General features: G+C 38.1%; 1 protein-coding gene across 1 annotated transcript in view; it reads right to left on the reverse strand.

Annotated features, from left to right (window-relative positions):
• TAFA1 (TAFA chemokine like family member 1) overlaps positions 1-16,116 on the reverse strand; it is a 534,189-nt gene that overhangs the window by 62,056 nt on the left and 456,017 nt on the right. The gene's annotated exons all lie outside the window — the stretch shown is intronic.

Below are 16,116 nucleotides of genomic sequence, written 5' to 3' on the forward strand. Positions count from 1 at the left end.
GAGAAAACTGAGATCTGGAAAGATTAAGAAATTTTTTTGCAAATTGCTGATCTAGTAAATGGCGAGACTGAGATTTGAACCCATGTCTGTTTGATTTCAAAGCTCTGGATTTGTTTATGGTGAAGGCACGGTGTATATTAGGGACTGCAAATCGAAATGCTCCCAGGGGTAAGCAAATGGCCTGGATTTGTGAACAGTGTCATGTTTCAGACCACAGGGAGTGGCCAGACTCACAATGAACTGGAGATTGCATGCCCTGCCTGATAGCTTGTAAATCTGATGTTTGAAAAAGGAGTATGCGGCAAAACAGAACAATCACCTGGTCTTCCCAATACCTTAGTTTACTGCTCTGATGTAGACAAAAAAGCAACAATCCCCCAAATACTGGTTTCTATTTTTTTTTTTAATTTAACAACCAGTTGTTAGGCAGATGAAATCTGTTTTAATAACTTAGGGGATGAAGGAAGGGCTTCTGTGTTACCACTTTTGATGAGATTATAGGTTAAACTTTTTTAAGCAGTGCCTGGAGTGAAGTCAGTGATTTCAAGCTCTCCTCTTAAATCTTTACACTAGCGTTTTACTGTAGCAAAATGCTCATATCAGTATGAAAATTTCCTAAAAATTGTAGCTCAAAGTGCTACCCAGTGATGAACTACCCTTGGGCAAGTGACCAGGGAGGGGGACTGCATCACCTGAATAAATAACCGAGCATTTGAATTTAGTTGACTGGATATAAAATTCTTTATTAGGTAGACACAAGCCTGTTACAATAACTCTAATTTACTTACATTTATTGGAGTGTCAAGAAAAGGAGAAGAATGAAAATATCTCAGATGTTCCCTGTCAATATGTTAAGTATAGACTGGGTTTCAATATTGTACTAAGAGCGGTTCAGTAATTTTCCATCAGGTGCACCAGCCTTATCTAAACCTTGACTTTGTCAGTAGGAGGAAAAACGGCTTGACTTTTCTTAATTCTCTAAGGAAGCCAGTGGCAAAGTAGAAACAGATTCAGATTTCTTTAGGCCACTGTTCTGTGTGTAGTGTGGTTGGGGGTAGAGCGACTTAATTCAAACAAGTGGTTATTTTGAAAACAACTGGCTGGAATCAGTTGAACATCTGGTAAAGCCAGCTGGTAAGTTGACAGCATTTACCCTTCTCCCCCAGCTGGCTTGTGTATGATAAAGTATTGGCACCGACTACCAGAGAGATTCTGTAGCCTGTAGCCAGTGGCTGTGGAAATCGTTGAGAAGAGAAAAGACAGTCATTTGTTCTGGGTGGATTAGAACCCCTAAAGGCTTGAGGGCTGGGGACTGCAAGCAATGAGCCCTTTCCTGGTTTCTTTGCCTGTGTAAATACAGCCACCTCCACCTCTTAGAAATTCCAAAAATCCCTCTACTTTGCAAGAGCACAAGCCACCATGGAAGGTAATCAAGAGATGGGTTAAAATAGCCCTGGTTATGATTCTTGCCTTGAAATTAAACCCCAGCAAGCAAATTGTTTCCTTTTTCCCCCGAGAAGATTTTAAATCCAATTTATTTGAGGTTTCTATTTAAATGGAAAATACTATAGCATCTCATGCAAAGTGATATCAATCTCTTCAGCAATAGGAGGAGGAGAAGGGAGAAGGAGAGAATGTGGGCCAAGCATGTGTAGATTAAAACTTGCTGTTTCAAAGATTTTGAAATATGAGAAACTATCTCTGCCTATAAGATTAATGATGGATCCCTGGGACAGAACCACTCTGTTTAACTGCTTTCCTGGATGCCTAATAGGCATCTCAAACTTAACATATCTAAACCCAATTTCTCATTTTGCTTCTGCCTAGCTTAGTTCTTTCCTAGGTTTGTTCACTCAGAAAATGGAATGAACAACCTAGTTGTTTATGCCCATCCATAGAAATCCTCTTTGATTCGTCTCTTCGCATCACTTCTCACATCCAACTCATTTGATTTTATGTCCACAAAAAATTCCAAATTAATCTCTTTCTGCTACTCTTACCCTGGACCAACCCCTTTCATCTAGATCACTGCTACGGCCTCTTAGCTTGTCCCCTGGCTTCCATCCTTAACTCTGGAGAATCCATTCCCTACAGAGCAGAGTGAGCTCTACAACAACCACGTCCAACAGGGTAGTCACAAAACATAACTGGCTATCAAACCCTGGAAATGTGGCTACTTCCAATTGAGATACACTCTTAAGTGCGAAATACACACTACATTTCAGAGATTTAATACAAAGAAAAAAGAATGTGAACATCCCATTAATACTCTTTATATTGATTACATTTTAAACTTATAATATCCTGAATGCATTTGGATTAAAGAAAAAATATTACTGAAGTTAATTTCACCTGTTTGGTTCTACTTTTTTTTTTTTTTTTGCTGTAGCTACTATAAATTTAAAATCACATGTGTGAATCACATATTTCTATTGGACAGTACTATTATAAAATATCAGATTGTGGTCCTTTAAAATCCTTTAATGGCTTCCCATGACATAAAATCCAAGCTTTACCATGATCTGTAAAGCCCTAAGTGGCCTGCCCTCTGACCTCTTCTTGTGCTCCTCTATAAACTTCAGGTTCCAGTCACACAGATCTTTTGGGTGTTTTTAAAATATATGTAATGGGCGCCTGGGTGGCTCAGTTGGTTAAGCGACTGCCTTTGGCTCAGGTCATGATCCTGGAGTCCCGGGATCGAGTCCCACATCGGGCTCCCTGCTTAGCGGGGGGTCTGCTTCCCCCTCTGCCCTCTTCCCTCTCGTGCTCTCTGTCTCTCATTCTCTCTCTCTCAAATAAATAAATAAAATCTTTAAAAAAAAAAGATTTAAATATTAAAAAAAAATTAAAAAAAAATAAAATATATGTAAGATATTCTCCCCTTAAAGTCTTTGCTCTTGCTGTTCCTTCTTCTTGGAAGGCTTTTCTCCCAGGTATTCACTTGTCTCAGCCCCAAAGAACCTTTCTTTCAGAGGGGTATTTTCCAAACCAATTATTATCTTACTAGTCTCAAATTATCTTGTTGGTCATTTGTTTTCTGTTTTCTTTCCCCATCCCACCCCCACTCACTTCAACTGGGACAAAAAACAGAGCAGTGTGTGTGCTAGATGTAGCTTTACATACAGAAATTACAAACAGAGCCTGTTGTAGAGCAAGTGCTCAGCCAATATTCATTGAATAGATCAGTGGACAATTCTTGAATGTGTTTTGTACCCATGAAGCAGAGCCCACACAAACAGCCATGTCTATTTGTTTGCATATTGTTTATTGGCTGTTTATCCATGCCACAAGTGAGGAGTTGAATATTTTTGAAAGAGACCATAGGTGGCCTCTTGGCCCACAAAGCTGAAAATATTTACTCTCTGGTCCTTTATAGAAAAAGTATGTCAACCTCTTACACATTTTCTAAAAAGTTATGCAAGATCCTTTATGAGTTGGGCCTTGTCTGTCTCGCCAGTATCTTCTCAAATCACTTCCTCTGTCCCATTCTATGCTGCAGCCAAGCCAGACAACATGCTGAGAACTGCTTGCACCATCGTCCCTCAGGGGTATACTTTTGTACTGTTTCCTTGGCTGGAAACATCTTTCTTCCCTACATCTGGCAAAATCCTATGCTTGTTGCAAGAGACAACAGAGATGATTGCACCTAGTTTAAGAAAGAAGCTGAATTCAGCAATTGCATTAACGAAATAATCTGGAGTAGGATTAACTTTAGTCAGCACAAGATCCAGGGGTTTAAATGATGTCCACAGGATCTGGTTTCTTTTTCTCCATTCTTCTGTTCTTCTTTCTCTGTTTTGCCTCCCGTTGTAGGCAGATTTTCCCACTTAGATTACAAGAAGGCTTCCAAGAGCTCCCCAAACTCTAAGGTTCCAGAGGTCCCAGGGAGACTGTTACTGAATTGGTTCCAATTGAACCGTAGGTTCATGCCTGAACCTATCACTCTGGCCAAAGAATTTGTTGTTTTTAATTGGCTCAGAACTGGGCTAATTGTCAGTCTGCTGAATGAGGTCTGCAGACAGTTCTACCAGAAGGTAGAAAGGAGTGAAGGTGATCTTCTAAAGAACATCAGGACCTTGTAACCAGGAGAATCAAGAAATGGAAACTGTATGATAGAAATCATGGATATCTGCTGCTCAGTCCTTTAAGTCTTGGTGAAAACGCCAGCATCTTCTTTTGGGAGTCCTCACTGATTCTTTCACCATTGTTCCGGCTGAGTCCTATACCCATTCTGGTCTTCCATGATCCTGGGCTTTCTCGTATACCAGCAGTGCTCACACCACATAGTAATAAGTGGTTAACTGGCCTCTCTCCTGGGAGGTTTCCAGCTTCTTGAAACAGGAATTTGCTTTTTGTATCCACAGGGTCCAAACCCAATGCTTGGTATACAGGAGGAGCCCAATACATGCTGAACAAATGTTTATCAATATCTGCTTTATCTACTGTTTTCTTGAGTAAGGCATAAGTGTACAAAGGTGGATTTTAGGCGGATTACTCTGGTAGTGACTTGTAGGGTAAATTTGGAAACATGGCAGCTAGAAGGCCCTCATTATATTCCAGAGTGAAACGAAGAGGGATGACAGGAGGGGCAGAACCATGGCAGTAGTGAAAGAGGTGAAGGAACTAGAAATTCTCTCTCTTTCTGACTCCCTAGAATGTCTCTCTCTCTGAATCACTCATCTGGAAACAAATTTCTAAATTATTGATCCAAAGTTTAGACCAATTTAAAAAGCTACTGTTTATTGACACTTGCTTACTTACTAAACACTGTGCTACTTTATAGAAATTTGCAAATTGAAGCCTCTCAATACCCCTTAAGGTAAGATATTCTATTTTTAGAACTAAAGAATGAGTTTCAACAATGTTAAGCAAGCTGTCCAAATTATGCAGTGAGTTAGGGTAGAATTTAGATCTGAATAAATACCCACCTCTAAAGGTTGCGTTACTGATAGGGCAAAAGGGGTATGCAAAGTGACCGGATTCTCCTAAAACTCTTTTATGTCCCCAAATGAGTGACTTTGGGATTGTGGGTTTATATTAGTTTTAATAATTTGAGCAAACCATTACTTGTTTATAGTAATATTCTTCAGAAAACTAATGCATTAAAACACCCAGTGTTTATAGACTCCCAATGGTCTATCGTTATGATAAGGTTTCAGGAGAATTCTCTGACAGCACCCAATAAATTCATAATTCAGGTAATGCTCGTGAGTTGAATAAAGAGCTCATAGCTTTGTTGTTACAGAGACTGAGAGTAAATATCAGATATAGTAATCAAATATTAGAATTCAGTCATTTAGGTTCAAAGGTTAATTGTTGATAAGGTGGCCAAGTGTATGAGGTATTCTTATAATAACATGCCCTCATTATTTGCTAAGAGAAGCAACAGTTACTGCCCATTAACTGGATTTCTGGCCCACTTCTTGCTCTCAAAAAGCTCCCAATCTAAAAGGAAGGACTGAGATACCTAGGGTCTTGAGGGTTTGAAAGTTTCATAGGACATACGAGCTGGAAGGGATATTCCAGATCATTTAGGTCAATGGTTCTGAAACTTTAGTGTACTTCAGAATGAACTGGAGGGTTTTGTTAAAACAGGTTAGTGGGCCCCAACTTCAGAGTTTCTGACTCAGTTGGTCCCGAGCAGACCTTGAGAATTCACATTTCTAAAAACTTTCCAGGTGATGCTGATGCTGCTGGTATCCAAACCACACTTTGAAAGCCATGTATCTTATTTTGACATAATTTTGAGATAATCCAAGACCAGAGACATGAATGACTTGTTTCACACCATGTTAGCTAATGTCACAGCTGAAAATGGGGCAAATGATAATTTGTTGGCTCCACTCAAAAGTGGAGATGTGTGTTTATGAGTTTGTGTATGTGTCTATGTGTGCATGTCAATGTGTGCATGTATGGATGCATATGCTGTTTGTTGTTGGCCTATGAAGCATCCTTTACTCCTCCTTCTGGTCATGACAATGCCTCCCCTGCTCTTAATTTTTATTAAGGGTGGAGTTTTTTTTTTTATCATGCCTCCCTGCAGAGACAAGCATGTGAAAAAAGCCTGGAAATATTTTCAGAATTGATGTTACCCCTCTGATAGAGCATGTAGATTTTCCAGAATCTATCCTACAAATATGGTTTCATGTTAAATAAAGATAATAAATATGGATGTTCATTCCAGCATTGTATTAATGGGGAAAAAAAACCCAGCAAAGAACCAAAAGGTCCATTAAGAAGAGAATGTTCAGCTGTATTATGATATATGCCTGTATTGGCATCTTATGTAGCCATTTCCAAAAATAAGAGAAATGTACTGACACTGATTCCTGAAAGTCTTGCAGAATTCTCACTGAAGACATTGAAAAACTGTAAAATACAAGAAGTGAGAGAAAGGTATATCATAGTCCTGAGATCTACCATTTTCATAGGGAATAGAAATATATGTATTCATATCAATATACACCAGCACGTAAGTGTATGTGTATATGGAGCTACCATTTTTAGCATATAGCAATATATATTCTTAAATATATTTATATATATACATTTATATGCCACATATTAATGCATATGTGATTGCCATGAGGTAATACGTATTTAAATGTCTAATAAAATTAATTTTCTTTTTAGAATTTTCTTTTTCTCTTATAATGTAGAACTACAGAGCTTGCTATTTGCATACATGATGCTTTTAGCATTTTTCAGGAAAACATTCACTCATTTAAATAATACTTTTTAATCACTGTGCAGTTCTACGTTAGGCTCAGGCTGTCCTTACGTAAATGAAAAAAGAAAGTGCTGGTTTCTTCAAAGTGGAACAGAAGTTGAGGACCATTTGAAATAATGTCTTAGAATTGATAGGTTCAATCTACATAGCTTATATTTATTCATCATTTCTCATAGCTTATAAACTACCATGGCACAGATATGATTCTAGAGTTTGAGGGGAGAATGATTATTTCAGCTGTTAGCTTCTTATGGAAGGTGGATAAATAGTCATTGAAAAAGAGTTTCATGTTTCTCAGTCTCTAAGTCTTACTGAAAATAATTTTTGTCTTTTTTCTTACTTTCCTTTTCAGGTCATAGAAGTCACTAGATGTTTTCTCAAATGGATTGCTGAAAGGCTTGCAGATCTCTCAATTAGGAAGAACCCATTGACTCTTTTGCTGAGGAGCATAAGCAGACCACCTAATATGCACAGGTGTCCTGAGCACAAGGTACGCATTGCTGAGAATTCTCTTCAATTCTCCTGTCAGCTTGCCACACCATGTTCTGATTTGTTAAACAAAAAATGCAGCGAAGTTAGAAGTACCTAATGAGACAGCACATGTTGCTGCTGTCACCTGTGAGAATTCAAGAGTCACAGGGACTGTCTGCTCATACCTCCAAGGACCAACCTCAGTCTTGATCCCCAAGAGTCCTCCTATCTCTGAAATTCTGTGATTTAAAAACTGCCCCCCATTTTCTGGTGAATAAAACACAAGATCCAAGTCTCTTGTGAATAGATGAACGATCCCCAGGTTAGGGGATCGTTCATCTATTAGTAGCTGATTAGTAGAACTGTTAGTAGATTAGTAGAACTGTTTCCATGTTACTGATGGTCCATACTGCTCATTTAAACTCAAATTCTAAAACTCAAATTAAAATGAAATGAGATACATCAACAATATGATTTAACACCCCCTCCGCCCAAAACTTGATGATACCAAGTGTTAGCAAATATGTGGAATGATTTGAACTCTCATACACTGTTGGTAAGAGTATAAGTTGGTAGAACGTCTTTAGAAAATTGTATCTTCTAAAATATGTATATTCTGTAACCCAGAAATTCTACTCTTAAGTTTATATCCAACAGAGATAGTCACATATGCTTGCCAAAAGAGGTGTATTAGAATGTCTATAAATGTGTTTGAAATAGTTCCAAACTGGAAGCTACTTAAAGACACATCAAAAGTAGAATAAATCAATAAAATGTGGCATGTTCATTCTGTGAAATACTATACAGCAATGAGAAAGAAAAAACAATTACTGTACACAATGATATGGATGAATCTCACCCACAAATTAAGTTTAAAAAACAGACATAAAAGAGTAAATGGTATATAATTTCATTGAAAAAAAAAAAGTCCGATCTTTTTTATTCATTCAAAAAAAGTTAAAACTAATATATGGCATTAGAAGTCAGGATAGTTAATATCTGTGAGGGAAAGTAGAAGGTAAAAGGAAACACAAGGGGGCTTCTGGGATGCTGATAATGTTCTGTTCTTTCATCGCATGCTAGATACATGGATATCTTCACTTAGTATAAATTCCAGCAGCTTTTCAGTAGGTATGTTATATAATGATAAAGACAACAACAACAAAAACAATAGCTACTGTGATAAAATTTACTTATTTCATTGTATCACCAATACTGAAAATTTTAATAACTGTAATATTGGTATAGCTTTTTGCAGGTTACTATGTTTTATATCTCCTTTTTAAAATATCTGACTATGAGGAAAAATGCCTATGAGCTTGAAAAGACAGATATTAGAAAATAATCCACTTGAGGTTAATTTAGGTGAGGTCCTAGGTCATACCATATATTGTAGTCTCCACTGATGAATAATCAACAGGTGTTTAACTATGAAGCCATCTTAAGCCAATCTGGAAAAATGCTATTAATTGGGTTTCCTTAATTACGTGAAAATATTCATTCTTACTCCCTACTTTCAAATATGCAGTGAATGGAGAAGAGGTGTAAATTTTAAATGGCTAACCCTGAATTCTTCAGATTGAATGTCACCTCAAATTCTCCAGTGCCTGGTACCTGTATATTTAAAGACTAGTTGAGTTCCATGCTTTTCTTTCATAGCCTTTGTGACAGAAAGGAGAGGTTCCAAGCACTTTCTCACTGTGTCAAATGGCTGCTGGTTTCTGAAGACCGTGGCTATCTCAGATTTAACAGCTGAAGGTCAAGCCCTTCAAAATGAGAAGCCAACATTTAAAAAGTTGCTCTACAGGCTGGGGACAGAACCTTTTCACATCTGACCTTGAGCAAGATGGATTTTCGATTTCAACATTGATGGTAAACTCAAGGGAACAGGGCTTCCTTGATAAGGAAGTAGGGCCTTAGCTAATCGGTTCAGTAGATCTCATCTCAGCTGTGAGAGACTCTCCACATTTCTAATATTCAGGAGGAAAAACACAGTCATAGTGAAGAAACAAAGCTACACTAATGTGATAAGCAAGAACTTTGTCCCAGGAATCAAAGTTATCTTTGCCACTTTCATTGCTTCTCCCTCTTATATTATTTTTTCCCCTCTGCTAGAGACCATATCCTAGTGATGATTTATTTGGGTCCCTTTGTCTTAATCTCTTCTATGCCTTTCTATGTATGACCCCTGTCTAAATTTTCTTTCTGTGGAAAAGTAACAAAAATGATTGGGAATATAGTTCGGGAAATAATTTTCGAGGATTTCTGAAGCTAAGATGCCAAACCCATGATATATCTATGTAAACTTGGTTCTCTTGACAACCATGCTCTCTGAAAGCTGCATTTAACTGTTTGATCACTAGAGACCAAGGGCTGCCCAGGGAGTATATGCCTTACTGAGCTTGACTCTGGTGGCTTCTACCAAACAAGTTCTAAAGCTTCTGGATGTAGATAAATTCTGATAGCTGGATAGCTCTGTCTTGCTCCTATGGATGGTATAGCCAACTCACCATAGTTTTGAGTAATGGGGCATAGATGTGGAAATCAACTCTCAGATTCTCAAATGGATGAGTAGACAGTGCTTCATTCCTATTATAATCCCTCTTCCCAGGCCCTTCAAAGAAGTGAAGCAGCCTGAAACAGTGGTGAAAATACAGGTTCTAGAAAAATGTGGACTTATATCTTGAGTAATTTTAGCAACCTTGGCTTAGTCACTTCATCTATTTCCCCTCTGTTTTGCTATCTATGTATATGGGAACAATAATATCTTCATAATAGCATTCTGATATTAGAAAACACCTATGTAATGTGCCTAGGAAATGGTTTGGCATTTAAATTGCAGTCAAAACTTACAAAGATAGCTTAGCATTTTATTTATTTAGGTGTAAATGCACCATGTCGTATTAAGTTGTAAGCTAATCCACTTTGCCCATGGTGACCTTCTCCATAAAGCCTTTCTTCATTCAACAAATATTTATCTCACACCTTCCACGGTTCAGGTGCCCTTATGTACTGGCAGTTTAAAGTAGAACAAATTAGGAAAGATAATAGCCCTTGTGGAGATTACATACTAATGGAGAGGACATAAAGAATAAATAAGCACACAAGTAAATGTATGGATTACAGATTGTGATAAGCTCAAGGAAGATAAACAACAACAATAACAAACTAGATAGAGTCACTGATAGAGTGACTGGGGTCTGGGGAAGAAGTATGCTAATTCAAAGTCCAGTAGGTCTCTTCTAAGAAGAGTCTTTTCTGTGCTTGTAGGAAACTAGAAGTCAGTGATCAAATCTTAGACTAACATTTCCTTTGCCTGGGGCTACTTGCTTGCCTAGCCTCACACGGCAGACAGACTTCAAACATGAGGGTCCTTATCTCAAGTAGTCATTTTACCTTTGGTCAATTCTAGTTGAGAAGGAGGCAAACCAAATAGCTGAGTCTGTTGCTACCTGGTGGCAAGTTTCATGATGGAAACAATGTCACCCACAAATAAGACCACTAGATCTTTAGTGTCTGGTGATAAATGCTAAACACAAAAATAGATGGGAGAGTTAAGAAAAAAAAAATCCACTTAGCAATTTATACATCTAGAGATGATAGAAAATTTATTTTCTATCTGTCCTGGATTGTCTGTCATGGACTCACAATCATTACAATCATCACTGTCATGAGCATCATGATCATGATCATGATTGTCTTTGGCATGACCACTATCATTAATCTTCACTCCCCCCGTCCCCCGTCTACATTCCCTCTTTCTCATGGGGAAGAAAGCTGAGAATTAGAATTCCATTTCCCATATGTTTTCTGGTTAGATTCAGTCAATAAGAGGCATTTGAGTGAGTTTTGGAAGGTGGGTGAGAAACAAAAGCCATTGTTCTCTGGTGGAGGTTTCAGCCTGTTCAGATCAACAGTTCTTCTGGGCTACTGAGCATTGCCAGGTAGCTGAGAAAATGGACAGTGCCTTATTTTATCATTTGTGGGATCTTCTGAAAATCAAAAGTATTGGTCTTGAAAGCAGCTGGACTCATTGGTTCTGACTTGTATGCAATTACTAAAAGATTTCCTGAACGTGGTCTCCTAACCATTTCTTTACTTCTCCTACCTTAGCCATTGTATCCATTGTTTAATCCTGTAGCTCCTGTATTAAAAGTGGAGATTGGCTTCAAAATCTCATCAAAATATCTAGTGGCTTCTATCTTTCTGTTGAAAGCTTGACTGATACACCATTCCTCATTTTTTATGTTGTGTTCCATACAAGAAACTGATTTTATTAGTCAAAATAATTCATTAGATAAGTGGGCACTTAGCTTAAAAGTAGCTATCATTCATTGGGGACTTAGGATGTCCCATGCATTGAGCTAATTGCTTTATACTCATTTTATTATTTCTAAATTGCGGTAATTATAGATGCACATGCAGTTGTAAAAAATAATATAGAGAGATCCCATTACCTGGTTTCCTCTGATGGTAACATTTTGCCAAACTATGGTACAATATCACGACTAGGATATGGTATTGATACAATCTACTGATCATATTCAGATTTTGCCAGTTTAACTTGTATTTGTGTGTGTGTGTGTGTGTGTTTAGTACTAAACAATTTCAGCACATGTTACAGACTCATGTGTCCACCCCCACAGTCAAGGTACTGAACAGTTAGTTCCATTACCACAAGGACTTTATATGTACTTTTAAAGTTCAATCCCATAGGTATTATGAATATCTATAGGTGATGTCATTATCTCTACTTTCCAGGTAAGAAAACTGAAGCTTAGATAGTGTAAGTCAACGGTTTGAGGTTATGCAACTAAAAAGTATCAGAACCAGAATTTGAGTCCAAGTTATTTAACATCTGGTCCAGTAAGAAAGTGGGACTGCCCCTGGAAGACAGCCAGTGAAGTTCCCAACATATGACTCAACTTCTTAAAGGAGAAAACAGGAGAACCAGTCTTGAAAGCTGGCAGGAAATGATAAATGAATTATGTCTTTCCATTGTTAACATGCCTCCTTTCCATTTAAAGAACCATTAAGTCTCTGGATTGTTTCTTTCAAATTCTTTCTTTCAACATCCAATAAAATGAAAACAAAACAAAATACTCTAAATGCATTCTTTTCTCCAACTTTTTAAGCCTTTTCCAGCTCTGACCTAAACAAGTGATTGGAAAAAAACTTCAGTTTGAGCCATTGTGGCATATTGCTCGTCTCTTTTTTTTTTTTTTTTTTTTACCTCCTGTGACTTTCCAGTGGATCAACTACTTTGACAAGAAATAATTTGACACTGTGGAATTCATTTCATACTTAAAATGATAGAGCTATTGATGAGTTGGCAGTTTTTAAAGTCATGCAGGCAGCAAGCATATGTCTTTCTTAGAAGCCAGATTTTAAGATAATAGAAAAGCGCTAATGTGAACTCCACACTGGATGTAGCTAACCAGTGAAGAAGCATCATAAATCTCAACAATATTGCCAACTCTCCACTATTGATGGTAATAGGGGTCTAGAAGAGCACAAATACTGTAATTGAAATCCACTGACAATCTAAAAACTTCATTTTATCCAATAGTTTCAGTGCCCTCTTGGGCCAAACCCTTGACAGGAATGGATAACAAGTGGTCAATGTGACTGATTTGAGTTTCATCTCCTTCTTCCTGTCTTGGCACAAGCTAGCAGCAGAGGTGCTCAGCCTTGAAAATGCAAAATGCAGGAAGCAAAGCCTGTCATTGAGGGACTGGGGGTGGAATTTGACTCATGTCTTATAAATACAAAGAACCCCAGTTTAGACTTATGAAAATATCTCCAGAGAGTTTTTTCACACATAGTCACGGAGGCACAAGGTAGGATTGAAGAGAAAGATATCTGTCATGCATAGTTAAACTTCTATGCCATTTCTAGATTGCTATCTCCCTGGTTTACGTACCATGAATTACTAATTTTTATAGTTCCTATTATTCAGGTATGAATAACACAATGATTCTATGTTTCCTTTGTTTTGCATTAAAAGCTAAAACTTGTTAAATATAAGTCTTCAAATATTTTATAATTTTTGAAACCCTGTCTTAACACTTCTTGGCTTATTTATATATCACAGCCATCAAAAAGTGGAAATGTCCTGTTTCCACTGGAAGAAAATTTAAAAGAATTTAAGAGGCACTGGATAATCCCTTCTTGATATCACAGTACGGTATATAGTTATCTTTACTTTTCAAAAGACAGAGACTACTTATTAAATATTTACTACGTTGTATGTAAGGTTTATGAACCTCTCTAGATTTTGGACTATTTACCCACTCATAAGTATGTTTTTAGTATGACTGTTCAGTGGTCAGTAAGCTAGTGAAACTAGTGAAATCAAGGACTGTGAGGGTCCAGAAGACCTTGAAAAATATATAGTTTGTTCAACCATATTTATCATTAGGATAAACAGTTTAACATTTGTAATGGAGCACGGAGAACAAGAAAGATTCAAGTTATCACACCTAAACGAGATCCAGTGTTTCAAGGAGTGTGGTCTTTGACATGTCATTGACCTTCTCTGGCCATATGAAAAGTAGAAATGGTAATACTTATATTTTGGGACTGTTATAATTGAAGAGAATATACGTATGTCAGTCAAGATTCCTGGGTTACCCCATGAAAACAATATCCAAATCTCAGTGGCTTAAAACAAAGGTTTATTTTCCCAGGTACACGTGCCCTGCAGGTTGGCTGGTGTGTTTGCTCCATCTCATTGTTGTTCATAGTGTGGGAATTGGACCAACAGAGCAGCCACTCTTTGGAAGATTGCCAGCTACTGTGAAAGAGGAGAAACTCTGTGTAGTTTTGCATCAGTAGGTAATGCTTTGCTGAGAAGTGAAGCATGTCACTTCACTCGTGCCTTTCCCAGTCTCTAAAGTACCAGGAAGTACAGAAATCTACCATGTGACCAGACATGGAGCAAGAAGTGGAATATTTGGCAGCCAGTTCAAATGCAGAGCCTGACACACTGAGTAAATGGTAGTTATTACCATAGAAATACACGATATGATCAGTTCTCAATACACTAATAATTGCTGGTCTTTTGATACAGCTGTCTGTGGCAGAGACTGCCTGCAACTCCCCCTCCTCCCCCATATGTTACCTTCATCTTCCTTTGGCAACTGGTTCTCCAAGTCTTGACTGGATTTGTAGCTTCTTAAGCCAAAAGAGATTTTCCAGCCTCCTTTGCAGCTAGAACTATTCATGTGACTAAGAGCAATGTGATGTAGGTGAAAATGGTTGTCCTTAAAAGGGAAAGCTTTATCCTTCTCTCTTTCCTTTCTTTCTTCTGCTGGTTGGAAAATGGACTGAGTAACTGGAGCTGGAGCAGATGCTTGTCCTACAAGGGACCTTTGGAATGGAGTTCACCAACGGTAGAACCCATTCTAGTCCTGGAATATCTACATCTAGACTTTGAGAAACAGACTGCTATATTGCTTAAATCATTGCTATTTTGGGCTTCACTCATCACTTTACTATCAATTATGAAGAAGTTGACAGGGCTTAGCAAATTTATACACAAGTGTATCAAGTAGAATGCATTTGGCTGTAAATAGAACACCCAAATCTTTGGGTGTCTTTTAAGCATAAAAGACAACTACAAGTGTCTAGGTGTGATGGTTCCACAGTTCTGATGCTCCATAGACTCAGGCTCTTTCTTTCTGATCTATTATTCCCCACATGTTAGATTTGGTCTCCGTATAGTGATAAGACTGCTGGTGTAATGCCAGTTATCCCTAATTGTCCTTAAGACATAAAGAGGCAGTTTTTATCTCAGTTTTTATCAGAAAGCAATATTGCTTACCGAAGTTTAAGAAGCTCTCTGCTCCTCTCCCTTCCCACCCTAACCCACCAAGAATCTTCTCCTCCATTATCTAGAATAAAACCACATGCCCTCCTTTAAACCAATCATTAGCAAAAGGGTTCTGGGATTATTATGTATGGCTTAGGACTTCATGTCTCATCTTCTAGGACTGGGGAATGGACTGCCCTTCCCTGAGCAGACTGCTACCCCATATCATGATTCTATAGATTAAGGAAGAAGGGGGAAACAGTGTCTGCCTCAGCAGTTAAAGAATCTGTCTACTTTCTCCTTTACTTTTATACTTAGCCAGTCACATAGCTCTGTGTTTATTCTAAATATACAGAACTACAACCTGAGGAGGTAGAAAGAAAGGATGCCTTATCACTGCTCTACCTTTCATCCATTCCCCCAGCTCCCCAGCTTCAACTCAACTTATTCTCAAGCAGCAGGTGCTGGCTACATTGGTTTTTTTTTTTTTTTTTTAAACAAATAGTATGTTACTGCCCTTGCTTAAAACCCACTGAAAACTTCCTACTGCATGGATGAAAACATCCACACCTTGACTGCATCCTATAAGTTTAGTGCTGCGTGATGCTGGCTTCCCTCAGTCTGACATCTCATGCTACTCTCTCCTCTCACTGTTCAGTCAGAAGAGACTTTGGAGTATTCTCCAAATGTTATAAACTCAATCCTGCCTTGGAGATTATGAAGCCACTATCATGGCTCCCCGTGAGACTACCTGACAGGTCTCTTCTTGTTTGCTCAGGTCTCACTTCAGATGTACCTCCCGAGAGACTTTCTCTGGCCATTCAGTAGAAAGGAGCTACCTCCACTTCAACTGTCTGTACCTTTACCTGCTTTTGTTTTTTTTTCTTGGTATTTTCACTATCAGAAATTATCTCATTTATACATTTAAATATTTTTCATGCTCATTTCCTTTTTACTCCCACTAGACTGCGAGGTGAATGAGAGCCAGGTTGTTATCCATTTTCTTTACCTACATAGCTCCAGCAAATAGACCAGTACCTGGTACCTGGTAGGTGTTCACCCAATGGACAAAAAGTTGGGTGATGGTGGCGATATTCGAGAT

This window comes from Neomonachus schauinslandi, chromosome 1 (assembly GCF_002201575.2).
Source record: "Neomonachus schauinslandi chromosome 1, ASM220157v2, whole genome shotgun sequence".
In the NCBI taxonomy this organism is placed as follows: domain Eukaryota; kingdom Metazoa; phylum Chordata; class Mammalia; order Carnivora; family Phocidae; genus Neomonachus; species Neomonachus schauinslandi.